This window comes from Enhydra lutris, unplaced genomic scaffold (genome assembly GCF_002288905.1).
Source record: "Enhydra lutris kenyoni isolate GAN:26980312 unplaced genomic scaffold, ASM228890v2 scaffoldscaffold46, whole genome shotgun sequence".
NCBI classification, from domain to species: Eukaryota; Metazoa; Chordata; class Mammalia; order Carnivora; family Mustelidae; genus Enhydra; species Enhydra lutris.
This window is the reverse complement of record NW_019154130.1, coordinates 6,597,448-6,623,285: the sequence shown is the minus strand read 5'-3', so window position 1 is coordinate 6,623,285 and position 25,838 is coordinate 6,597,448. Positions and strand designations below refer to the sequence as shown.

The 25,838-nt window shown below is 45.0% G+C and overlaps 1 protein-coding gene across 3 annotated transcripts in view; it reads right to left on the bottom strand.

Moving 5' to 3' along the window:
* LOC111156388 (intraflagellar transport 81) overlaps positions 1 to 25,838 on the bottom strand; it is a 209,352-nt gene that overhangs the window by 100,580 nt on the left and 82,934 nt on the right. Inside the window, exon 2 of one of the 3 annotated variants that reach the window (XM_022517230.1) lies at positions 122 to 395. The exons of 1 other annotated variant lie outside the window; for it this stretch is intronic. The gene's annotated coding sequence lies outside the window, so the exon portion shown is untranslated. Of the gene's footprint in view, positions 1 to 121; positions 396 to 25,838 lie in introns of those variants that run through there. One more of the 3 variants, XM_022517232.1, reaches the window with a different exon arrangement.

The window sequence follows — 25,838 nt, the reverse complement described above, 5'->3', positions numbered from 1 at the left end:
CTGAACTGCTGCGACCCTCCCCTGGCGAAGGTGCTGCACTGGGAAGGGGAGGAGGAGGGAGTTTTCTTTTGGGGAGTGGGGGGCTTCAGGGAAGTTTCCGAGCGCGTCTTGCCGAGGTTACCTCAAATTCTCCTCAAGAAACCACTTTTCCCCCCCGCAGGAGGCATCCAGGCTCTACAGGGTTCCTAGAGACGAGCTCCTTGGCAACGGTTGCTAGGCCGTGAGATTACGTCACTTCCGGCGGGTGGGCCGGGGCGTTTCCGCTGGGCCCTCGGGGGCACGGTAGGGCAGAGGTCCCCAGCGGGGAAAAGTGAGGTGCCCGGCCCACGTGCAAGTGCGTTTACCGGTCCCGTGCCACGGTGAGGACTGGAGACCACTGTACTTCGTGATGTCAGCTGGCAAGGAAAATATGAGGAGAAAAAAAATGAAATTCCTCACGCCCTGAAAACTTAGTCGCCTGTCCAAACATCTTGGAAGAAACCAACTACAGATTTAGTATCAGTCTCAGAGCAAAATACAACAAACAAAAAAGGGAAACAAATTCCTTATGAGGCATCTCCTATTTGCCTTGCCCTGCGCTGGCTGCTGGCGATGCAAAGGAAGCCAGGAATTACTACAGGGCTCCTGTTTTCAAGGAGCATAGTCTACTGCGGATAAAGAGACGACTGAAAGGCAACTCCAATACTATCACAAAAGGATAATGGGGGAGCCCAGATGAAGTATCCTGAGTTTATTTGGGTCTGAAGGGCCCGTACAATCAGGAAAGTTTCCACCAGATAAAGTGATGTTTAAGGATCAGTGAAAATTAGCCACATGGGATATTTTTTTTTGAGCAGAAGGAACAGAACGTTGCAAGATGACTCCATTGCTGGTTGCCTTCTGACTACTGAACGGAAACAGGCATCCTGCCGGGCACCTGGGGGAAAACGAAGACCCATCCCAGCTCACAGATGGTCCTGACGAGTTGGAGAAGGCAACACTGAAAACCTTGAAAAGTTAAATAATTTAAATAACTTTGGGAGGAACAGTAAAAGATTCATATAAGGGACTGAATAATTAATTGATCCTGGTGGGTGTATTAGGAGATTCTCTGGGCCACCAGGATTTGAAACCTTGGGTCTGCCATCTTGCAGACTTACCTCTCTGACCTTTCCTGATCTCCTCTATAATGTGTGGCTATAATACTACTTTCCTCAAAAGGCTGATGTGAGGGGCGCCTGGGTGGCTCAGTGGGTTAAAGCCTCTGCCTTCGGCTCAGGTCATGATCCCAGGGTCCTGGGATCGAGCCCCACATCTGGGCTCTCTGCTCAGCAGGGAGCCTGTCCCCCGCCCCCCTCCTCTGCCTGCCTCTCTGCCTACTTCTGATCTCTGTCAAATAAATAAATAAAATCTTTAAAAAAAAAAAAAAGGCTGATGTGAGGATTAAGTGTGTCAAAATAGGTAAAGTCATTAGAACAGTGCCTGACACTGGAAGAGCTAAGGACATTTTACCTTTTTACCCCTACTTTTTAAAAAGCGAGATGGTTAGATTTGCTCCTTCTCCAGAGTCTACAGATGTAGGCTATAGAAAGATAAGAGTGGTTTATTGGGTAGTTTTTAGTTCCTCCTCTGCCTGTTGCGGCTATTATAGAAGCACTATAATTTTCAGTTATGAGAATGCAATCCTGTGTAAATTGGAGTAAGCAATGGAATCTACTCTTTGCACTCAAATTTGAACGGATGTTATGTTTAATGTGGTTGCTCTGGAACCCAAGGAAAAATTTGAGGCCAGTCAGCACGCTTCTTGGAATCTACATACTGAGAAGATTATATTCCATCTTGAACCAAAAAAGTGAGACAGAGAGAAGCCTGCTCATATTAGGTCTCTGCCTATGTAGAGGGCCCAGATACAGGCCAGAGGAAGACTTACCACCCCCTGATTCATTTAAGATAAAACCTTGAATGGATTCATGAAGAGTCCAAGAAGAACTCAGCAACAATTCCACAACACTGAAGGCTGATTACATCCCAAGTCAAGCTACCCACATGAAGACTTCTTTTCCTTGTAGATGTTGAGTCTTCCTTATAAACCCCAAAACATGTCTCTTGGCTGAACTGTATTTGACATTTTTTTTTTTTATTTGACAGAGAGATCACAAGTAGGCAAAGAGGCAGGCAGGAAGCAGGCTCCCTGCTGAGCAGAGAACCCGATGCGGGGCTCGATCCCAGGACCCTGAGATCATGACCTGAGCAGAGGCTTTAACCCACTGAGCCACCCAGGCGCCCCATTTTTGACTTTTTTTTTTTTTTTTTTTTTTTTTTATTTATTTGACAGACAGAGATCACAAGTAGGCAGAGAGGCAGGCAGAGATAGAGGAGGAAGCAGGCTCTCCACTGAGCAGAGAGCCCAATGCGGGGCTTGATCCCAGGACCCTGGGATCATGACCTGAGCCGAAGGCAGAGGCTTAACCCACTGAGCCACCCAGGCGCCCCCATATTTGACATTTTTAATAGCTGAAGGGAAGTCCAATTATATGAGATAGTCTTTCTGAAGAAGTCCCATCCCTCCCGAGTCTATTAAAAAAAAAAAAAAGTTTCTGGGGCGCCTGGGTGGCTCAGTGGATTAAGCCTCTGCCTTCCACTCAGGTCATAATCTCAGGGTACTGGGATTGAGCCCCGCATCTGGCTCTCTGCTCGGTGGGGAGCCTGCTTCCCCCTCTCTCTCTGCCTGCCTCTCTACCTACTTGTGATCGCTCTCTCTCTGTCAAATAAATAAATAAAATCTTTAAAAAAAGTTTCATCAAGGTGTAATTCACATACATATATTTCACCCATTTAAAGTATATAATTTACACTAATTCAAAAAGATCTATGCATCCCTATGTTTACTGCAGCATTATTTACACTAGCCAAGGTATGGAAGCACCCCAAGTGTTCACCAATAAACAAATGGATAAAGAAGATACACACACACACAAACACACACACATACACGCATACAGGAATGTCACAGAGCCATGCAAAAGAATAAGATCTTGCCATTTGGGACAAAAAGGATGAACCTAAAGGGTATAGTGCTAAGTGAAATAAGTCAGACTCAAAAAGACAAATCCCATATGATTTCACTCATATGTAGACTCTAAAAAACAAAACAAATGAACAAACAAACAAAAAGCCAAATCATACCTATAAATACAGAGAACAAAGTGGTGGTTGCCAGAGGGAAGGGGAGGTTGGGGGTGGTTAGACTAAATAGTTGAAAGGGAATGGGAGAAACAGGCTTCCAGTTAAATAATGAATAAGCCATGGAAATAAAAGGCATAGCACAGAGAGTATAGTCAATGACATTGCAATAGTGACATATGGTGACTGATGGTAGCTGCGCTTGTGGTGAGCATAACATATAGAGAAATTGAAGCACTATGTTGTACACCTGAAAACAATGTAATGATGTGTGTCAAAACTCAAATTTATAAAAAATTATTATAAAAAATAAAGTACATAAGTCAATGGCTTTTAGCATATTCACAAAGTTGTGTAGCCATCACCACTATCTAATCACAGAACATCTTCATCACCCCAAAAAGAGAGCCCATACCCTTTAGCCATCATCTCCTAGTTCCCAATTTAAAAAAAAAAACCTGCCACCACACAGCCCCTGGAAACCACTAATGTGCTTTCCTTCTCTATGACTATACCTCTTCTGGATATTTCACATAAAAGGAATCATTAAAGTATCTGTCTGGCTTCTTTCACTTAGTATAATGTTTTAAAAGTTCATCTGTGTTGTATAGCATGTATCAGTACCTCATTCCATTTGTGGCAGAATAACAGTCCATTGTTCATCCATTCCTCAGCTGAGGGACATTTGGACTGTTTCCACTTTTTGGTTATACTGAACAATGTGCTATGAACATCTGTGTACCTACCTCCACTGCCTTATGGATAAAGCGCTTCCATTGGCTAAGTCAGATGAGCAGGGGCATGAGTAATTGGGAGGTAGATGGTCATTCATTCTTGGGTTTGTCTTTTCCTTTGAATTTTTGTTAATTTTAGCCTCTTGGGTGCTCATGGTTGTAGACCAAAGAACCGAAGAGGTGGATTCCTTAGTAGTTTTTGGTTGTAACAACAAACTGTTGCTGAAACCTACTTGTTCCTTGCTACCAAAATGCTAAAATACCCAATCTGCTTCTCACCTGAAGCCCTCTGATAAGAAGATGCTGTTAAATGGAAGTGTGCTTTAAAAGTTCACCAGCCTCTAGTGGAGAAGAGGGTGGGGACAGGTGTGGAGGAGGTGAGATAAACTAGAAGCTGACCCTTACAACTCCCTTATTTAACCTTATAGATACTGCAAGGCTATCCATGGTTGTGAACTTCTCCTCCGGTTATTCAGAGGAGTAAAAAAAAAAAAATCACTCCTGGTCAAAATGTGTTTTTCAAGACTCAGTTTAGTGCAAAATTAAAATAAGGAGGGGGTCATCATTTCATGTAGTTGTGAAGTCCAAGGATATTCTGCCTTCAGGTACGGTGTGATCTAGGTCATCTTGATATTCTTTCTCCCTTCATTTCGCTGTCTCTTATCTCCACTTCCCTCTGAATGGGCTGCTATTAGCAAGAGGTTTATATTCTTCCTGCCTAGCAACCTCACTAAAACTAGAATCTTTTCTCCAACAGTTCCAGCAAATTCCCAGGGATGACCCTCACTGGTCTCAAGTGTGTCAGGCCATTCTTGAATCCATTGCTATGACTCTGATAGATGAATCAGAGGAGGCCTGCTCCCAAAAAGGAAGAACTGGATTCTGTTACCAGAGGTAGAGATGCAGTGCAAACAAGAACAACAGATGTCTCTTCCAGAAGTCAGGGAAGGTGGTTAAATCTTAAAAGCTGGGTAGGCAAAACCAGAAGAGGAAGAAATGAGCCTGTACTTATTCTGGAGAGTACCCATATCAGTGCAAACTTTCTCCCCGATTTCCTCCCAACAAATCATCTTTCTTCACTACAGGCTTCCATCGTGGGCCAAGTGAGGTCTTGAGATATCTGCAGACTCCCCAGGTCTCCACAAAAATCTGAGGATACTATGAACATAATGCCTCCAGTCCCTTCTCATTTCATAACTTCCAAACAAGAACTTTCCTGTGCAGAGTACGGGAAAGCCAAGCCAATTTTCTGTTTTTGGTATTAAATTTAGACCTTTCATCCTGACCATGAGATATTTCTGGATTCTGCATGAGTATTCAGAGAATGCCAGTTTTCAAGATGCTATCCCATCTGGGGCTACTCTGCACACTGCCCACTTTATTCCATTCTTTTAAAACTGGGAAAAATGACCCAGGCACAGGAACAAATTTGGAAGTGGGTTATTCTGCAACTCATTAATTGTCACTTAATGCCATTGCCATCTAGGTTACTTGGTGAGGAAAGAAATTGAATTTAAATGAAAACCTGAATTGAATTTCGCCTATATCCCAAAGTGCCTTGGCTCTGGCAATTTAATTTTGTGGGTATGTTTAGTAGTAGAATGTGCTTTCCTAAAAGGTAAAAAGATAAATGATATGTGAAACATTCACCTGGATGGGTGAGATTGCAGAGGTGCTGTTAAATGTGTGTGTGGTGGGGCGCCTGGGTGGCTCAGAGGGTTAAAGCCACTGCCTTCAGCTCAGGTCATGATCCCAGGGTCCTGGGATGGAGCCCCGTGTCGGGTTCTCTGCTCCGCAGGGAGCCTGCTTCTTCCCCCCTCTCTCTCTGCCTGCCTCTCTGCCTACTTGTGATCTCTCTCTGTCAAATAAATAAAATCTTAAAAAAAAATTAAAAAAAAAAAAAAAGCCTCTGCCTTCAGATCAGGTCATGATCTCAGGGTCCTGGGATCAAGCCCCACATTGGGCTCTCTGCTCAGCAGGGAGCCTGCTTCCCCCCCCACCCCTGCAGCCCCACCTGATGCTCTGCCTACTTGTGATCTCTCTCCCTCTCTGTGTCAAATAAATAAAAATAAATAAATAAATAAATAAATAATGTGTATGTAGTGCTACATTTTTGTAAAAACAGTTTTTTAATGGATTTTGTAAGATTAATGGGTAATGTAGAGGGGTCAAAATAGTACACAATTCATATGCAGTCCTTGGGTACGAGTATGGATTGAAATATAAGATACAGCTAATTTCTACTGGGCTCAAATAATAATCATGTCATCACTTACTGAGTGCTTATTGTATGTCAGGAACTCCATTAAATACTTCACATATGTATCAGAATTTATTAAAATATTAATTTATGTGTGTACTCCTGTTTCTCCTCCTCTGGAAACAATCTACATTGCCTTGAGATTTGCAAGCTGAAATCAGAAGTCATACCTCCTGCCTTTTGTAAAGGTCTGAAGTCTTTGGGAGGGATTATAGATTACTCTGGCTGTCCTCCAGGGAGAAGCAGAGAGAGGAGTTCCTTCCAAAGTCAGAAGAGAGAGAAGAAAGATGCTAAGAGGAATGAGAAAGGATCATAGCTTGGTCATTCTGGGGCAACTCCTAAGAAGGGAAGACTATGAGGAAGCCACGGTGAATCTAGGTGTGGCCAACACTCTTTGTCCCAGGCCTGACATGGAAGCATTGACAATATTGAATCTGAAAGGACCAGGCAGTCTGGGATGATGCATGGGTGACTGAGGAGTCACCAGCACGGGCCAGTGACAGAAGACTGCAAGTGACTCTCCGAAGTTTTGCCCCTGCAAAAGAGCCCAGGGACTTGGCAATCCCCAGGATGTGTGTGAGAAGGAAATGCCCAAAAATGACAGGAAGGGATCTCAGATTTGGATTTCAGTTAATGATAAAATAATAATGAAAAAATAATGTCCTTCCTCTTGCAAATCTGAGCGGTGCTCTAAAATGGCTAATCTCTGTACTGTCAGCTTCCTAGCAGGATAAAGATGGCACAGTCTATGCAATTGAGGAGAGCTTAATGAAGGACCATTTATAAAGGTACGGGCAGGGTTGAGGAGAACTAACAAAAGAACCAGCAACAAAAGCAAGCATTGCTGCCCTAAGGCTGACACCGCAAGAGAAGGGAACAGGCACCAGAAGGCCGACAGAGTGAGTAGCAGTATGGAGACTGTTGCCTAACAGGACCCATTAGATGCAGCCAGTCTTGACCTCACTCTCCTTCAACCCTCTGATCTCCAGCCTGGCCTCTCATTGGCTAAACCCAATAGAGTGCCAAAGGGGGTAAGCAGACCCATCGAGGTCACTGGTTCAGACTGGGATCCCAGGACATAGAGTCAGGAAGAAAATGGCGGAGTGGGGATCTGGGGTGGCAGACTGAATGAATTATAAATTGAATTATATATGCAATTATACAGTCCAAGTGATGGGAAGAAAGGCCTGAGGAGGTGAACCGAACTACCCTCATGTCTCCAAGCTCCTCTGGCTTCTTAGCTGAAGTTCTAGGCATCGCATGGAGTTGGGCCTAATTTCATTTCAGCACTCTGGCCACACCCATATCATATCATTTAATCTTCACAACAGGTCTGCAAGGACAGTATTGCTTTTTCTATTTTATAATTCAGGAAATTGAGGCCTGGGGAGTTACTAGAGGGCCCAAGTTCACATACCTAGTAGCTGGCTGAGCCAAGATTCAGACAGCGTCGGCCTGATCCCAAAGCCATTCTCACCAACCTACTAAACTGGCTCAGAACCGGCTCAGCAGAGTCTGAAAGAAGGACCATAAATCAGGCCACTGAAGCAGGAGGCAAAGGGATTTTCTGTGTGGGAGGGCCAGTGTTAACATGCTGTCTGGCTTTCTCTGCCTACAAGGCCTTTGCCAAGGAAAGTCTTCTCTGATCCAGGTAGGGCTAATGGTTTAAAATCCAAGTGCTTACCCTGGAATCACAGAGGGGGAGGATAGAGAAAACACTTGGCCCATGATGGGAAAAAAAGTATATTTTCATTTCAAATGCCTTTCAAGTTCTTTTTTTCCCAGCTGAGTGTTGGTGTATTTATAGAATTCAGGGGGAGTATTTAAGGGTAACCAACAGTGGAGCTGCATTTTGGGCCATCAGGAAGCTCCGAATCATGCAGGAAAAGGTTGATGGGAGGAGACAAGTAAAGATCAGCGGGGCATAAACCGGCCTTCTCCTTCATGGTGCCAAGAACTTTTCTCCCTTCTGGGCTGATGACGTCAAATCGAAGTCTGTAAGTGTGCTATAGATGGAATCAGAGAGCCAAAATGATGGGCAAACAGACGAATGGCTAAACAAATTGTGGTATAAATATACAGCATATTATTCAACCATAAAAAGAAAGAAGTATGGACCCATGCTACAACATTGATGAACCTTGAAAACATTTTGTTACATGAAAGAAGCCAGACATAAAAGTCCACACACCGTGTGATTTACTTTATAGGAAATATCTAGAAGAGGCAAACTCATAGAGACAGAAGGTAGATTGGTGATTGACAAGGGTGAGGGGAGGGGACAATGTGAAGCACCTGCTTAATGGGTACAGGATTTCCTTCCGGGGTGATGGACATCTTCTGGAGATAAAGGTGGTGGTTGTACAGTCCTGTGAACGTACTCAATGTCATCAAATTGTTCCTATTAAGAAGGTTAATTTTATACAGTGTGAATCTCACCTCAATTAGAAATAAAGGATGGGCAGACCTTGGGAGGTCACCCATCCACCCTGTCTTCCAGGCTGTCTTTGTTCCTTTCAGCTCACATCATGAGGCCTCATTTCATTCCAGGCTTTCCTTCTCTATCTACTCCCCAGCCACCGGCCTCCCTTCTGTGGCTCCCACACACCAAACCCATGCCAGCCTCATGACCTTGGCACTGCTGTTTCTTCTGCCTGGCTGTTCTTCACCCGGATCTTGCCCTGGTCTGGCTCTGCCTCCTTGTTCAGGAGGAAGAAATGAAGTGGAATAGAAAATATCACACAGAATAGGGTAAACATTACTGCGTCAGAAATATTTTTGCTGTGTCACAAACCACTCCCAACTTATTAGCTTAAAAACAACATGGTTTTTCTTCCCCGCAAAGCCGTGGGTTGGCCGGGCTCAGCTGGCCAGTTCTTCTGCTCCATGCGGTACGTGCCAGGGTCGGTTGGCAGCCCAATTCCGGCTGGGGGCTCGTGCGGGGCTAGAACACCCAAGAGAGCTCCCCTCCTCTCAGGGCCTCAGTGCTGCTTCCTGGTCCCCCTTGGTATGGATGCTCTTTCTCCTTGTGGTCTCTCGTTGGGCTGTGGATTGGCCTGAGCTTCCTTACCTGGCAGCCAGGCACCAAAAGCATGAAAGTCAGAGGCACCAGACTTCTTAAAGTGGAGACCCAGAACATGCGGAGTCATTTCCTTTACATTCCATTGGTCAAAGCACGTCATAAGACCTTCCCTGATTCAAGGAAAGAAGAAACAGGCTCTACCTCTGGATCGGGGAGTAGCACGGGCGTACCAGGAACAATGTTTGCTAAATTGTTGCCAGACATCTTCACAGACACTCTACCATGATTGTTTAGTGGAGGTTTTATTTCAATTTAATAAAAATGCATGCGTGTTCTTTGGGTCACACAATAAACATATTTCTTGCTGTGAGTCACAGCCAAAAGGTTAAAAAAAACACACTTCTTCTACATCCCTTTATAAATTTCTTCCATAGCACTTAGTGCTCTCGGCACTTCGTTTACTTGATTGTATGTTCCTCCCATTAGGATATAAACTCTCTTAGAGCAAGGACCTTGTTGGCCTTGTTCACTGCTATGTCCCCAGCACCTGACAGAGCCCAGCACTTAATAGGTGCCTAATAAACATCTGTTGCTGTTAAATAGGTAGAAACAGCTATCAGATATCGGGTGCTGAGCACACAAAAGCGTTGTGTTATTTAATTCATTCAATGCATATCTGAGCAATGACTTTGTGCCAGGCACTATTCTAGGTGCTGGTGAAACAACAGTGAATATAACTGACAATAATCCCTGCCCTTACCGAGTTTACATTTCATTATGATACTAGAGTAGTATCAAGTAGATTTGTTGATACTATTTTGACAGATAAGGAAACCGAGAGTCAGAGAAGCAACCTGCCCAAGGTCACACAGCTAATAATTTCAGTCTGACCTGGCTCGACTCCACTCTAGTGCAAATGTTGGGTTTCGCCCAGAGCAGGGTCTAAGTGATTACAAATCTCAATTCCTTCAATTGCTTCTCTGAAGGATCAAACTCGTCTTTCTGGGAATCAGGCACAGGCAATGGGAAAAGGTGAGTTCCAGGACCTCGCAGTCCCTGCCCTCCCCCGCCATCCCCACTTCATGACGATGGCTCACACCTGGGGTGTTGCAGATTTGAGCCACAGCTCTCAGTCACCCCCACTGTCTTATCAGCATGTGACATCCCCAAGTGCCTGGGGCCTGCAGGCCTGGCAAAGAATGCAGCTGGAACAAAAATAAACCTGCCACATTCCTTGGCAGCCCCCTGCCCCTTCCCGCTCTCCAGCCATCCATCCTCACAGCAGAGCCTGCCAGGGAAGGCCAAGAGCGGGAGAGCAGGGTGGAGGAAGCCAGTGCTGCTGCCGGCCAACCCCTGGAAAGAGAGGGAGAGGGGAAGAGAGGAAGAGAAAGAGAAAGAGAGATCACCTTATATGGGAACGTGCGCAGACAATGTGTGGCAATGCCTTCGAGTGCAGCAGAGGTCAGATACCAGACAGATGGAAGAAATTAAACATGGGACAGAGCGTGTTCCTGGGCCCTGAAAACAGCTCTTGTTTCACAGCGAGTTCGCACAAAGCCTGGCCCGTTTTCCTTTTTTGCCTAAGCTGAGCAAGATGTGCATCCTAAACTCTACTTGACTTTGACTCAGGCCCCCTGACTCTGGCTTGGCAGAGGTCTCATCCTTTAAAGTCATTTCTTTCACAAACTAAACGCTTCTTTGGAAATAACAAGGGAAAGGCTAGGCCTCTTTCCCAAGACTTTCCAATCTCTCTCCAAAGTACATAAATTAGTGGTTAATGAGTAAATATGCCTTCATTTCTCATTCAATCATTCATTCATTCATTCATTCAACAAATATCAAGGACCAATTATACCCCAGGCACTGAGCCAGGTGCTGGGAAGACAGCGTTGATGAAGATGATGATGATGATGATGACGGCAACAATGACCGCAACCATTTGTTGATTTGCACTCATCTTATAAACATTTCAATTCATAATAATTTACTCAGCACTTTCATGGTAGAGTCATTGGTGATACAGAACACTGCGCTAGAATCATCCGGTCCCTGCCTCGTGGCGCTTGCAGTGAGGGGGAAAGTAGAAATGGCAGATACTGAGCACACGATTTCAGAGGCGCCTCCTGTCGGCATTTTGAATTAGCTACCATTACCATTTCCATTTACCCCAGGGTTTTTCAACCCCGGCACTATGGACATTTTGGGCGGGATCATTCTTTGGGCGGGGCATCTGCCTGCGGTTGGTGGGGAGCAGCTCTGTGCATTACAGGATATTCAGCAATGTCCCTGGCCTCTAGTCACATGGTGTCAGTAGCAATAACCCCCTCTCCCTTAGTTCCTCCAGCTGTGAGAACCAAAACATGTTTCTAGACACTGCCAAACATCCCCGGGGCAGGGGGTACAAAACTGCTCCTGGTTGAGAATCACCGATTGAACAGATGAGGAAGTAGAGACTCAGGGTGGGTTAAGAAACTTCCTAACAGTCAGACCACTGGCCAGCAGGGCTTGCACCTAGATCATTCTGACTCCAACGCCCCTGGGCATCACCGTTACAGTGTGAAACCCCCTATTTCCTTGATGGCAGATAATCTGTAAGTTTGGATAGTCATAGACTTCTTTAGCTCATTCCACAAAATGGAAGTCATCCATGTTAGTTCAGATCCCCTGAGAAGCAGATGCCAGGACGGGTCCGAACCTGCACAAGGTTTACTGAGGACTTCCTTATTCGTGGCTGCAAAACGCACAAGGGAAAGGAGCTAGAGTAGGCGGGAGAATCCTCAGCTTGCGGGACCAGGCTGACCCCTGTGAAAGGTGAGGGGGAAGGAGGACTGGGCAGGAAGAGCCTCAGACAGCAGCATAGCTTGAAGAGAGTTCTGGCCATGCTGATGGGGATTTCCCAAGCCAAAGGAGGCTGTAAGAGGAGTCCCGGGCTGGCGGGCCAGCAGCAGGGCTGCACTAGCACTCCCACAGTGCTCAGTCGCTGGCTGGGGGAAATTGGTGGAGCCAGAGGGGCAGGACCCAGGACTGTCAGTCAAACATGTTCTTCGAAGCGGACTCTTCTGAAGGAGTTCTGAACGGCGCACGCCCGCAGCTATCACCTCATCAGAAAAGTGCTGCCCTGTGCTTACTTTCACGTTAAGGCAGAGAGATCTAAAAGGCACTGGAGATACAAAGCCAGGTTGGCATGGTTTTGTGGGCTACAAAGCCAGGCTGGCGTCCTTTAAGCAAAAGGGTCCATTTTCCTTCGAATGTCATGAGCTTTTTAGTGAACTTCAAAGTCAGCTCTGACTTGGGTACCTCCAGCAAGAGGGTAAGGAGTGCTGCCTTGAGGAGCTGCTTTGTAGCTTGTGGATGTGGGCACTCCCTGAGACTCAGTTTCCCCATCTGCATAATGGAATCACCCTGCTTTATCCTGTAGGGTTGATGTGAGGATTGAATGAATATTTATGGAGTTGTTATTCAGGAGAAGATGGAGGTCTTCCTGCATAAACTTCCTGCTGATCCCTTGGTTTTGTACAGATATCTCCCTGCTAACCACCCTCTCTCGTCCTTCCAACTGAGATTCGTCTTGGAACCTCCACAAGGAATAACAAACTAGCATTCCCAGGGCTCAGTTTCACAGATAGACAAGCTGTGTTTGGCTCACAGAGTGCTAAACAAACAAACCAATAGAATGAACCATTTGAAAACAGATATTTCAAGATGAGGCAGCCAATCAAAACCAATGCATCTTAATTCCATTTGTTGGAGCTGTGTGGATTTCTGGGTTCCCTTGAAAATGTGGGAAAGCTAGATATGCTGTGTGGCAGACTGGCTAAAGTCGAGAAGAGGCCGTCTGCTTCAGATGAGACTTGAACTGACCAGGTTTCCAGTCCCCACACTCCTACCAACTGTGATCCTGAAGCTAGTGTCAGGTGCTGATTAGCGTCGTGTCTGTGCTGCCATTTTTCTTAGAACACTACTCCTTTGTCTCATGTATTTATCAAAGGGGAAAAGGTAGACCAGGAGATCTACGTTCTTTCTTGTACCTGGTCCCATTTCACTTCACTTAGATCACTACCCGGCACTTACTTGGCACACCCAAGTTTACATTTAGACTTGCGGCCTGTTAAGCCCTTCTGGAATTTCCTTCCTAAAATGATCCCTGCAATTTCATAAGAATCCTCTATGTTTTTATTTCCCTTTAATTCACATGCACTGTCACTCACCCAAGAGGCACACAGTATTTCCTTCATTTTATTTATTTTTATTTATTTATTTTTCAAGATTTTATTTATTCATTTGTGAGAGAGAGAGTGCTCGAGCAAGAGCAGGGGTGAGGGGCAGAGGGAGAGGGAGAAATAGACTCCCTGCTGAGCAGGGAGCCCAATGTGGGGCTTGATCTGGGGACTCCAGGATCATGACCTGAGCCAAAGGCAGATGCTTAACCAACCAAGCTACAGTAGGCACCTCTACTTCCTTCATTTTAAAGAGCAGTTGAGTCCTGGAGAGATGACATGGTTTGCCCAAGGACAGAGCTGGTTAGTGGCAGAGCAGAGTCCTACTGACCCCAAGTCTGATACTTTTTTCCATTACTCTAGGCTACAAAGTGTATTAGGACTTCCAGTTGCAAAAGACAGAAAGTTAACTGAAATTGGCTTAAGCAAAAGAGGCAATTTATTAGCTCATATGACTGGACAATCCAAAGGAACCAGAGGCTTCAAGTACAACTGGATCTAGGAGCTCAGATACTATCCTGGGGCTCCACTAATCCTTCTCTCTTGGTTCTACTCCTTATTCTGCTGGTTTTATTTTCATGTAGCTTTCCACTCACGATGGCAAGACCAGAAGCACTAAGCCTTATCCTATTAGCTTCAAATCCAGATGGTCCCAACACATGGAATTGAGTCTCCTTGGTCCTGACTGGCGTGATCTAATTATGTGCCCACCCCCGAGCCAATCACCTGCCGGAAGAATATGGTGTTCTGATTGGCCAGACTCGGTCATGTGACGCCCCCAAACAGAGGGGATGGGATTAGCTACACCCGAAGAGGAGCTGAGGGTTGACAGTGGGGGAGTGATGCCCAAAAAGGAAAACTGAGTGTTATCATCAGAAATGGGGATGAATGCGGGACCAGCATATCCACTACACCTAGAATCTTCCCTCTGGCGTCCCAGTATACACCAGTCTTCTCCCCTACCCCTACCTTCCCTGCCTTTGTTCGTGGGACATTCCCCTCCTCTCACTGGAAGGCCATCCTTATACATTCTCCCCTCACTCAAATGGACTTCAAGACCCAGGTGAAGCCTTCCCTATTCAATCGTGAGCTACAATGAAACTGTTCCTCTGTACAGTAAGAATCTGACCCGCGCGCACCAGCACTCAGTTCCATACTATTGAATGTATGAATGAGGAGATAATTTGCATGAAATGCAACAATGAGAGAACAGGGCCTAGATTAGAAGAAAATAAAACCGTTAGCAGTAACTATCTTGATGAGTTATGGGCAATTCTCGCTTTTCTTGATTCCTTTCAGTATTTTCTATGATTTAAAAAGCCAACAAATGGTAATAGTAAAAAGGAAGTAATACAGTCTGGTTTCAACAGCTGGACTATAAGTGAGATAAAGGCGAGGGTCAAGTATTAATTCTCTTATGTCTCCCCTAGCTCCCAGCTGTGGGATGGACTCAGTGTAAGAGTCAGTTTGAGCTCCTTAAGAGCTAAATTAACAGCATCAGGATTTATAACAGACTGTTGATTGCCTTTCCAAAAGCCAATCCTCCTTTCCTCTTGCAGACTCCCCGACCCCAATTGTGTGTGGGGTCCTCCCCCCTCCTTACTGCCATGTGCTTCATGGAGGCAGATCCCAGCCCCAACCCCGGCTCTTGAGGCTGAATCCTCCCTGTTTGAATTCAGGGTTTATTTCTTTCTTTTTTTTTTTTTTTTTAAAGATTTTATTTATTTATTTGACAGACAGAGAGAGAGATCACAAGTAGGCAGAGAGGCAGGGGGAGGGGGTGGGGGAAGAAGGCCCCCCGCTGAGCGGAGAGACTGACGCAGAGCTCGATCCCAGGACCCTGAGATCATGACCTGAGCCGAAGGCAGAGGCCCAACCCACTGAGCCACCCAGGCGTCCCTAATTCAGGGTTTCTTAACCTCAGCTCTACTGACATTTCAGGACAGGATAATTCTACTGATTTGTTGAGTTGCTTCATGAGCCACCTTGGAGACTGTTATATGAAATAAAAATTGTCCTAATGTTTTATGTGTTTAAGCTAATTTGAGTTGTGCCTTTCTGTGACAGCATCTTAACCAACCCAAGGGTCCGTTGAAGACATCGCAAAGCATAAAAATAAAACTGCCAACAAAAATAGGGATTCTCTTAGTGCTCGGGGGTGGATATCAGAACCTGGAGGTGGGGACAGACGTATCATGTGATAGTCCCTTTTGAGTGAAACTAGTGATCTACAGCTATTCCAGTTCCACACGGGATTGCTAATCACCAGTGCTGAGACAGAGAGAAGGGCCGACTTCCTTTTGCAAAACAAAAAACAACATTTGGACTAGAACCCACTACGTCCCATCACATAAAAATTGCTGCAAAACATCAAGTTCTGTACTTTTTAAGCTAATATCTCTGGGAGTCTACACAACAACCTCTAAAATGGAGCTGATTAAGGAAATGCTACGCCAAATGGCTTAAGTTCTAGAAGCCTCTGTTTGCTCATCTGTAAGCTGGGGAGAACAAAATGAGAATCCTCTGATATTAGAGATCAGAAAATACTTCATGACCCATAAAACAGATAATGGATTATCTATACTAAGCAGACCAGATAAACTATAACACCTTCCCAGGGTTGGAACGGTCTAAATTTAGGGTGTGGTGGGACCAAAATCATCAGTCAATTGTTTCTATGCAGCCTTGTTAAATTTCTTGTGCTTCTGAGCTCTGTTTCCTCATCTGTATGCTGTGGCAAGACCTCATTCTGACTGTCATTGGAGGAAAAATAAGGTCTGAAAAAAGGGAAACATATCACTATTGATTTTCTACCACAGTTTTCTTGCCCAGGTCAGACAATAGCAACAGAGCAAACAGAACTGTACTTGGAGGCACATACTCCGTAGTGAATGTTGGGGCATCGCTGCCCTCTGCTGGTCGGCAGCGGTGCCACAGTGGTTACAGAGAGAAGAGGGTCCTTGGAGAAGGACCCCTGGGAAATTGAGGCACCCAGAGGTGAAGGGACTTGCTGGAGGGCACGGGACTAGCTTTAGATAGAGTATTTGGGGCTCCTGACTCTTAGCTCCTTGTAGAGGGAGAAAAATGACTGGAAATTCATCCTTTATGGTTTCACTCTTGCTACATTCTAAGCTTTTCTAGATAATCTGATGGATTTTTCTCTCTTGTTCTTTGCCACCCAAATTGCATGGACTTCCTTTACCTTTCCAAGGTCCACCACTGGCCCCGAGGCTAAGAGTCCTATTGGGAGCTGGGAACTTTACAGAAATGATCTGGATCCTGACAACTGCTTTTTGGAATACGGGCCAGGAAACTAAAGTTCAGAGAGGTTAAGACACAGGCCCAAAGTCCAACAGCCAGGAAGCACAGGAGCTGGGATCCGAACTCTCACCTGAAACCCGAAAGCCCACATTCTACCTGCGAATAACAAGTCAAAACAACATGGTAACTTGCGAAGACATGATTAAAGGTAATTTTGCGTTTTTTGAATGCCCGAAATGTATTTGCTGGGAAGACATGTAGCGAACCAATAAGAGAGGGAAATTTTTCAAGCATCTACCACAAGCTGGTGACATTCACATACAACATCTGTTAAATCTCCTATTGACACATATATGATCTTGGATCCTGTCCACCATTTTGAGGCACAAAAGAAGAAACTATGTTCAAAGCAATTAAGAAATTTACCTAATGTCACTTGGTGAAAGCTGGCATTCAGACTCTAATCCCCCTGCTTAATGTTAGAAACACAAACAGAGGCGGTGCCTGGGTGGTACAGTTGGTTAAGAGTCTGAATCTTGATTTCAGCTCAGGTTGTGAGATCGAGCCCCATGTCAGGCTCAGCGTGGAGTCTGCTTGAGATTCTCTCTCTCCCTTTTCTTCTGCCCCTTTCCCCACTTGTGTTCTCTCTCTCTCTCAAATAAATAAAATCTTTAAAGAAACAAACACGAACAGGGGAAAGTGCCCAGTAGCCTGGGTCAGGCTGATTGGCAGGCCTCCAAGCCACGAAACCCCTCAGACTCTCCTATAAACATTTCCTTCCTGGAAGCCTCAGGATTTGAAGTCCTCCTGATCTGGGTTTAAACCCCACATTTCTGAGCACCACTATGTGCCAGGCCCGGGTTGGGTATATTATTTCATTCAATTCTTTGTGAGAACACAGTGAGGTTTATAATGATTATTATGCCTACTTTACAGATTATCACACTGAAGCCGTAAGAAGTTATGTATCTTGCTCAAGTGTGCGGGTGAGTCCGGGTGTTGATAATTTGTTAATATTCTATGTGATACTGTCTTCACAGTCTTATTCTTGCTCCTCTGCAGATTGGAAAACAGATAATGACAAGTGAAAATGATTTGCCTCAGGGCCTTTGCACTTGCCATTCCCTCTGCCTGCAGTGCTTTTCTCAGACATTCTGGAGGTTTGCTCCCTCAGCCTCTTTAGGTCTTCATTTAAAAGTCATCTTCTCAGGGAGGCTTTTTCTGACCACCTTATTGAAAACTTCAACCTGTACTCTTCCATCTCAATGACAAGAAGACAACCCAATGCATATGTGGGCAAAGGACTTAAACAGGTATTTCTCTAAGAAGCTATACAAATGGCCAATGAACACATGAAGAAATGCTCGACGCCCGATGACTTGCATTAGGGAAATGCAAATCCAAACCTCACCGGATACCAGTACTTACCACTCAGATGGCTGTTATTTACTAAATGGAAAATAACAAGGGTCGGTGAGGATGTGGAGAAATTGGAGCCCCCATACACTGCAGGCAGGAGCGGAAATTGTCCCATCCCCTGTGGGGAACACTTTGGTGATTCTACTATTAGGTTTTTACCCAAAAGAACTGAAAACAGGAATGCAAATATTTGTGCCAGAGTGTTCAGGGTGACACTACTCACCATAGCCAAAGGTGGAAACTGCCCACATACCCATCAGCTGATGAAATGGTGTACCAAACGTGACCTATGCATAGAACAGAATATTACTCAGCCATAAGAAGGAATGAACTGAGACATGCTAAGATGTGAGCAACCCTTGAGAATATGACACTAAGTGAAAGAAGCCAATCACAACAGAACGCCCAGTATATGATTCCATTTATGTGAAAGGCCCAGAATAGGTAAATCCACAGAGACAGAAAGAAAATTCGGGGTTTCCAGGGGCTGGTAAATCCCCAGAGACAGAAAGCAGACTTGTGGCCACCGGGGGCTGCAGGGACAAGAGAAGGAAACGGGGGAGTGACTCCTAAGGGGTGTGGGGTCTTCTTTCTGGTGATGCAAATGTTTAGGAACTGGATAGAGGTGGTGTTTGCATAGCATCATGAATGTACTAAATGCCACTGAATTGTTCACTTTGAAATGGTTAGTTTTATGTTATGTAAATTTCACCTCAATGTAACCAACAAGTTCAACCCCTAACAACCTTATTTTCCTTCCCTGCTTCCTTTTTCTCTGTCAGGCACATGGCCCTCGCACACACTATATATCTGACTTACTGATCAACTGTCCATCCTGTTTCTTTAGATTATAAGTTCCAAGAGGATGGCTATTTGGGTCTCTTTTATTAACTCACATATCCTTAAAGAGTCACTGGCACTCAGTAAATATTTGTTATATAAATGAATTAGGAAGGACGTGGCACGGTCAGTTAAGCATCAGACTCTTGGTTTCAGCTCAGCTCATGATCTCAGAGTCATAAGATGGAGCCCCACGTCGAGCTCTACACTCAGTGTGGAGTCTGCTTGAGACTCTCTCACTCCTCTGCCCCTCACCCTGCTTGTTCTTTCTCTCTAATAAATAAATAAATCTGAATGGAAGGAAGGATGGACATGTTGAAGAGTCCTGCCCCTCGAGCTCCATCCCATCTCCAATTCTAATGAGCTCTTGATCCTCAAATATGTTAACAATAACCCTCAGTCTGGGCTCATTTTTTTCCTCCCTTTCCTGAAGAGCTGAAGTCACAGGCTCTCACTCAGCTGAAACCCTTTAAAGCTTCTCTGCTGAGAGTCTGAAAGAAGAGGGAAAGAAGAGGGACAGGAGAGGAGACAATGAATCCACCACAATGTCTAGAAACGCTGTCTGCTCCTCTGCTCTGTGGCTTCCCGCAGCAGTTTATGGGAACCCCAGACGGCAGTGATGACTCCTTCCTGTTCCCCAGCCAGGAGGACAGCATTCTTAGCTGTGCACAAGTGGCTCTTCAGGGAAGGGGGAAGGGGACGTTTACAGAAAAAAGTCAATAACCATTTATGGAAGAGCTACTCGGACACAGCCCTATACCAGGAACTCAGCCAAATTACAACGGAAAGTTATCATTCATTCACTCATGTGAATGTGAACAAACATTCGCTGAGCACCTGTTATGCACCTTATCCTCTGTCCTTGATTTCACAGTTTCGGTTGAATTAGAAGCCAACACTGTATAGACCAGGGTTTCTCAGTTCAGCACTTTGGACATTTTGGACTAGACAACTCTTTGTCATGGGAGGTTGGTTGATCTAGGTATTGTGGGATGTTTAGCAGGATTCCCAGACCCTCACACATAGTAGGTGCTCAGTAAACACTTGTTGAACAAAAGAATGGGACAGGATTGTGAGAAAGGCCTGGAGAAGCATAAATTGCTACTTCAGGGCTTGATGTTCAGGAGGGATGTGTATTATCTTCCTTCTTTCATTATCCATCCATCCAACAATCCATCCACTCACTCACCAAGCAGTCCCCAGACATCTGGGCTGTACCTGGAACCTAGGAGACTCTAGTTTTAAGAACTCACAGCTGACCAGGAGACATTAGATATGCTCAGAAGTAACTTCAACACTGGATACAGAGTGACACGCCATGGTATGAGGGCACACATAGATGGCACACTGATCAAGACAAGGACAATGGGTACTCTATGCCCAGGTTTAATAACCCAATATTTAAATATTTAATTATAGCAGAGATCAACAGATTTTTCTGCCATGCCTAACTCCTCCTTCTAACTCAACCTGAAATCAGCAGACCTTCATAGGCCTAACCAAGGCTGATGGGATGAAGACGGGCATCTGCCCAGGCGAGCCAGACCACTGGCCAATTGCCTTTGTCTTCTCAGAGCCTCCATCCTCTTCTTAGTATTGTTACTATTATGAATAACATATCATTTTTTACAAATTTTATTTATGTTTATTTCTTTATTTTAGAGGGAGAGAGAGCACACATGCACACAAGTGGGGGTCAGGGCAGAGGGAGAAGGAGAGAGAGAAACCCAAGCAGATGCTACACTGAGTACGGAGCCTGATGCAGGGCTCAGTCCTACGACCATGAGATCATGAACTGAGCCAAAATCAAGAATCACATGTTTAGCCAACTGAGCTGCCCAGATGTCCCAATAATATATCATTATTGCTTAATAGCTGCAATTTACTGAACACTACTATATACCAGACACGGTGCTGTTAATGAATAATCTGAATTAACTCCCTTAAAGAAAATCAGTCAGTCTGAGACCTTTCAGGTATTGGCAACCCCAAGGACATCTGGGATTTAAGTGATATACTTTGAAGATAGAAGTATGATTATTCAACTTCCACTTAATCAGAGAAAGTAAGTGGCAGGTGGCATTGTAAAGGGAAGGCAAGGCACCGGGCAGGCAGATGCTAAGTGGGAGACTGTTCCAGGCATAAGGGAAATGGGGGTGGGTATAGAAAAAAAAAAAAAAGCAATAGCAAGAACCAAGGGAAATGGGTTTGACTGGATAATATGGACAGTGAGAATTTTGATAGAAGCAATGGAATGGGCAGGGAATAGTACAGAGATCCTCAAATTATGGACTCCATGACCATGCCTTCCCTTTTCTAGCAGGTGAGCAGGCCTAGGGTGCTCTCCCTACCCCCTCCTTCTAGAGTCTCCAGAGACTCTGAGCTCAGTCTCCAGAGCCCTCATTTTCTGTTCGCTGTACCCGCCCTGTCTCATGTTGCCATCTCCGTGCTTCTGGGCTCAGTCTAGTGACCTGACCCCAGGTCTTCTCCATTCCATTGACCTCATGTAACTTGATGTTCTCAGGCTGGACTGAGACTACCCTGATGAGTGCCACATAACTGGCTCAGCATGAGGGGTCAAAGCAAGTCAACATCTTTGACATGAGGTACTGTCAGTTTGACAGGGCCAAGAGAAGGTGGCTGTGTTTTAGTTAAGTGTGTGAGGAATAAAGAGGAATAAATACTCAGTCACACTATGTCTCTGTGGCATAATAAGTAATATATATTTGGTCTCTACTCCTGGTTCCTGACAGGAGGCTCCTAAAACCCTTGTAATTTCCTGAGAAGGGTGCTAAGAGCATCTTTTGTTTTAATATTTGGTCTTTGACCCTGATTCCTGATACAGAGCTCCTAAATGCCTTGAAACTTCGTTGGGTAAAAAAAAGGGTCTTTTGTCCTAGTGAGGTGACTCTTGATAGGCTCCTGGGGAGCTTCAGGATGGGGAAGGGCTACCAGAGAGACCAAGCCATGACTAGGAGCTTAAAACTTTCACCCCCGCCCCCATCCTCTGGGGAGAGGAGGAGATAGAGGTTAGGTTAATAATTGGTCATGCCTATCTAATGAAGCCTCCATAAAAACCCCTGAACTATGAAGTTTGGAGAGCTTCAAGTTGGTGAACACCCCCACATGCTGAGACAGTGGTGCACCCCAACTTACAGAAGCTCCTATACTCAGAACCCTTCCAGCCAGATGTACAACTTCGTCTGGATGTTCCTCTGTTTCCTTTATTATATCCTTTATAATAAACTAATATACACATTCTCCTGAGTTCTATGAGCCACTTAAGGAAGGGGTTGTAGGAACCCCCAATTCGTAGCTGAGTCAGTCATCCTGGGACCCATAGCTTGTGACTGCCATCTGAAGTGGGGCAGCCCTAAGGGACTGAGCCCTTCACCTGTGGGCTCTACACTAACTCCAGGTAGTTCGTGTCAGAATGGAATTGTAGGACACCCAGTTGGGTGTCCAGACATAGCTGGAGAACTGGTTAGTGTGGAAGACCCACACGTTTGGTGTCAGAAGTGGAGTGACTACAGAGACAGACAGAGGTTTTGCCTTCTATTCACACAAAGGCTTACTATGCACATGTTCAAACAGAAGTATGGAAGACAGGATTTCACAAAAGGAAAAAAAAAAACAACCCAAGAAGAGAAATTGTAACTGGGTCAGGCCTCTTGGGAGTCCAGAACCAAGGAGAAATTCTCTATTCTGGATCACTCTAGGGACCCATAGCGCTGGTGGGTCTTCATGCCCCAGGCCGGCCCCCACCTCCTCTTTGCCTTCCCTCGATCTCTCTGCTCCCGCTTTTTGTTTCACGTCCTAAATTTCCACCTTCTCAGCACAACTTTATTCTCCTTTCCTCCTCTATTCTCTGGATCTGAATGCCTTGCTGCCATTAAACAAATGGTTTTTAATCTCTGCTTTAATGACAGATGGTGACTCACTAATACAAAGAAGGCACTTCCCCTTCCATGAGTGATATATTCACCTTTTTTTAAAACATTTTATTTTTTGGGACGCCTGGGTGGCTCAGTTGGTTAAGCAGCTGCCTTCGGCTCAGGTCATGATCCCGGCGTCCTGGGATCGAGTCCCACATCGGGCTCCTTGCTCGTCAGGGAGCCTGCTTCTCCCTCTGCCTCTGCCTGCCATTCTGTCTGCCTGTGCTCGCTCTCTCTCCCTCTCTCTCTCTGACAAATAAATAAATAAAATCTTAAAAAAATAAAAATAAAAATAAAACATTTTATTTTTTTAGTAATCTCTACAACCAATGTGGGGCTCAAATTTGCAACCCAGAGATCAAGAGTTCAAGCTCCACCAACTGAGCCAGCCAGGTGCCCCTGTGTTTAGCTTTTGAGTTAAAAAGGAGAAGCTGTCAATCACATGGGTATCTTGGTAGGTTAAAAACAAAAATTTTTTTTTTAAATAAGTAAGTAAGCAAATAAATAAACTCAGTTCCTCAAAGCAGTACACAGAATTAGAATATGACCCACCAATTCCACTTCTGGCTATATTCCCCCAAAGAACTGAAAACAGGGATATGAACAGAAATTTGTGCAACCGTGTTTGTACTTGCATTATTCACAAGAGCCAAAAAAGTGGAAACAACCTAATGGATAAACACAATGTGTTCTATCCACACAATAAGAACATTATTCAGCCTTAAAAAGGAAGGAAATCCTGACACGTTACAATATGGATGAACCTGAAAGACATGATGTCGAGTGAAATAAGCCAGATACAAAAGGACAAATATTGTATGACTCCCAATTAGATAGGGACCTAGAGTAGTCCAGTTCATGGAGACAGAATGTAGTTTCCAGGGGGTGGGAGGAGAGAACGGGGGGTCAGTGTTTAATGAGGACAGAGTTTCAGTTAGTGGTGATGAGAGGGTATTAGACAGATGATAGTGACGCACACATATGGGAACGTACTTAATGCCACTGAACTGTACACTTAAAAATGGCTAAAATGGTAAAAAAAAAATTATGCTATATTTATTTTACCACAATCTTTAAAAAAGTTTTTGGGTTTTGGAAAGTTAGAGATAGTCAACCCATCCATCATTTGAGTGAGAGCATCTCTTGTGCTGGTTGGATTAAAGAGAAGCTGGTGGAACTGTCACAGGGAATGAGGAAAGGGAAGGAAATAGAGGCTTCGGGTATACAAGGTAGCAGGTACCTGAGCCACATCCAACAGCATATTCCACGACCCATTACCGTGAGCTGCCAGGGCAAGGACACCAAGGAAAAGATGACAGAGGAGGTGGCCTGCCAGCGTGATGGACCTAAGACACCTGCCAGCACCAAGGAATGTCTGCCTCTTGGCATTTAGGTCCTTGCTTGTCTCTGGACTTCAGGGATGCTGTTCCCTGTGATACCAATATGCTATATCCCTGCCTGTTGGGGGGTTTTAGAGATGTTGTCCGCAAGCCTTCCAGTGAACTTCACAAGGGCTCCCCAGCAATGTTTCTTACATTGGAATGCTTTGGGTATGAGTTAAAGAAAGCCCAGTTAAAATGACTTAAACAATATGTATTAAAAAAGAAGTCCCAGGTAGGGTGGCTCCAGAAGTAGTTAACCCAGTGGCTCTAGCCAAGTTCTTTCCCTTGTTTTGCCCTGCCATCCTGAGCATGTCACATTAGAAAGGCCGTCTCTTCTCATGTCTCTTAGGAATGACCTCCTTCTTCAGAAGATCCCTAAAACACTTTACCTCATGTTTCAGGGGCCATAATGGGCTTTTGTACCCACTCCTATAGGTAGAATGGGATTAACATGATACCCCTGAGTTGGGCATAGGGTTATCTTTCCTGATGGTTTGAAACATGAACAAAATTGGGAATGCTGTTAATAAAGAAAAAGAGAATAGATTTTGAGCGGACCATTGAATGTCTGCTAAATCCTCAAAAACTGATAAGTTCTGGGGATTAACTGACACTTGGAAATAGTTATTTTGGACTTGCTTCTGTATTGAATAGTGGGTGAGGAGTATGATTTCTGATACTTTGTGTCAAAGATGGCTCATCTCCGGGTTTCATTCCAGCCTGTGAGAAGGGGAAAGAGAAGAGTGGAGGGCATGCTCTTCTCTTTTTTATGTCATGACCTCAGCACACAGAGTGCCTTCTACTTCCTGCCCCAAGTACAACCCAGCTCCCCACTAAGAGTCCTTGAAGCCCTCCCCAGAGGATATTAATCCTTTCCCCACTCTCCTGGTGTCCTCCATACTCCCAACCTCTAGTTCCAGATCCATGATCGTCTGTCTTGAGTGAACTCTGAGTCTCATGGCATCTGGCTGAACCACTTTCTATGCCTTTTCATTGCTGATGTCTACTAATCAATCAATCAATCAATCCTTATTCTTCGATGACTTTGGTATCTAGCTCATCCTTCCTCCCCACTCCAGTTCCTCCCACCGTGCTGAGGACTTTAATGTTTGTAAGATGACCCAACACCTGGTCAACCTCCTGGCCCCTTGGCTCTTGTCCCTCCTCACTTCACCGAACTTTGCCTTCCCTCTACTCTAGCCGCCACATCCTTTGACCATGTCCTGGACGTCAGTTTCTCCTAGAACAAATCTTCCTTTGAAGTCTTCCATTTCTCCGGCCACCAGCTGTATCCTCTGATCTGAGTTATTTCAGGCTTAGCAGTTCTTTGAACTCCAGGATCCCTTGACTCCTCTACTTTATCCTTCTCAGGACCCTCCTTCCTTCACTTCTTTCCTTATCCAGCAGAAATTTCCTGGTCCTCATTTCATTTTATTTTTAGATTTATTTATTTGAGAGAGAAAGAGAGAGAGAGAGAGAGAAGAGCACTTGTGAGTGGAGTGGGGTAGAGAAGTACAGGGAGAGGGAGAGAAAGAATCTCCAGAAGACTCCCTACCAAGTGAAGAGCCCAACGCAGGGCTCAGTCCCATGATACTGAGATCATGAC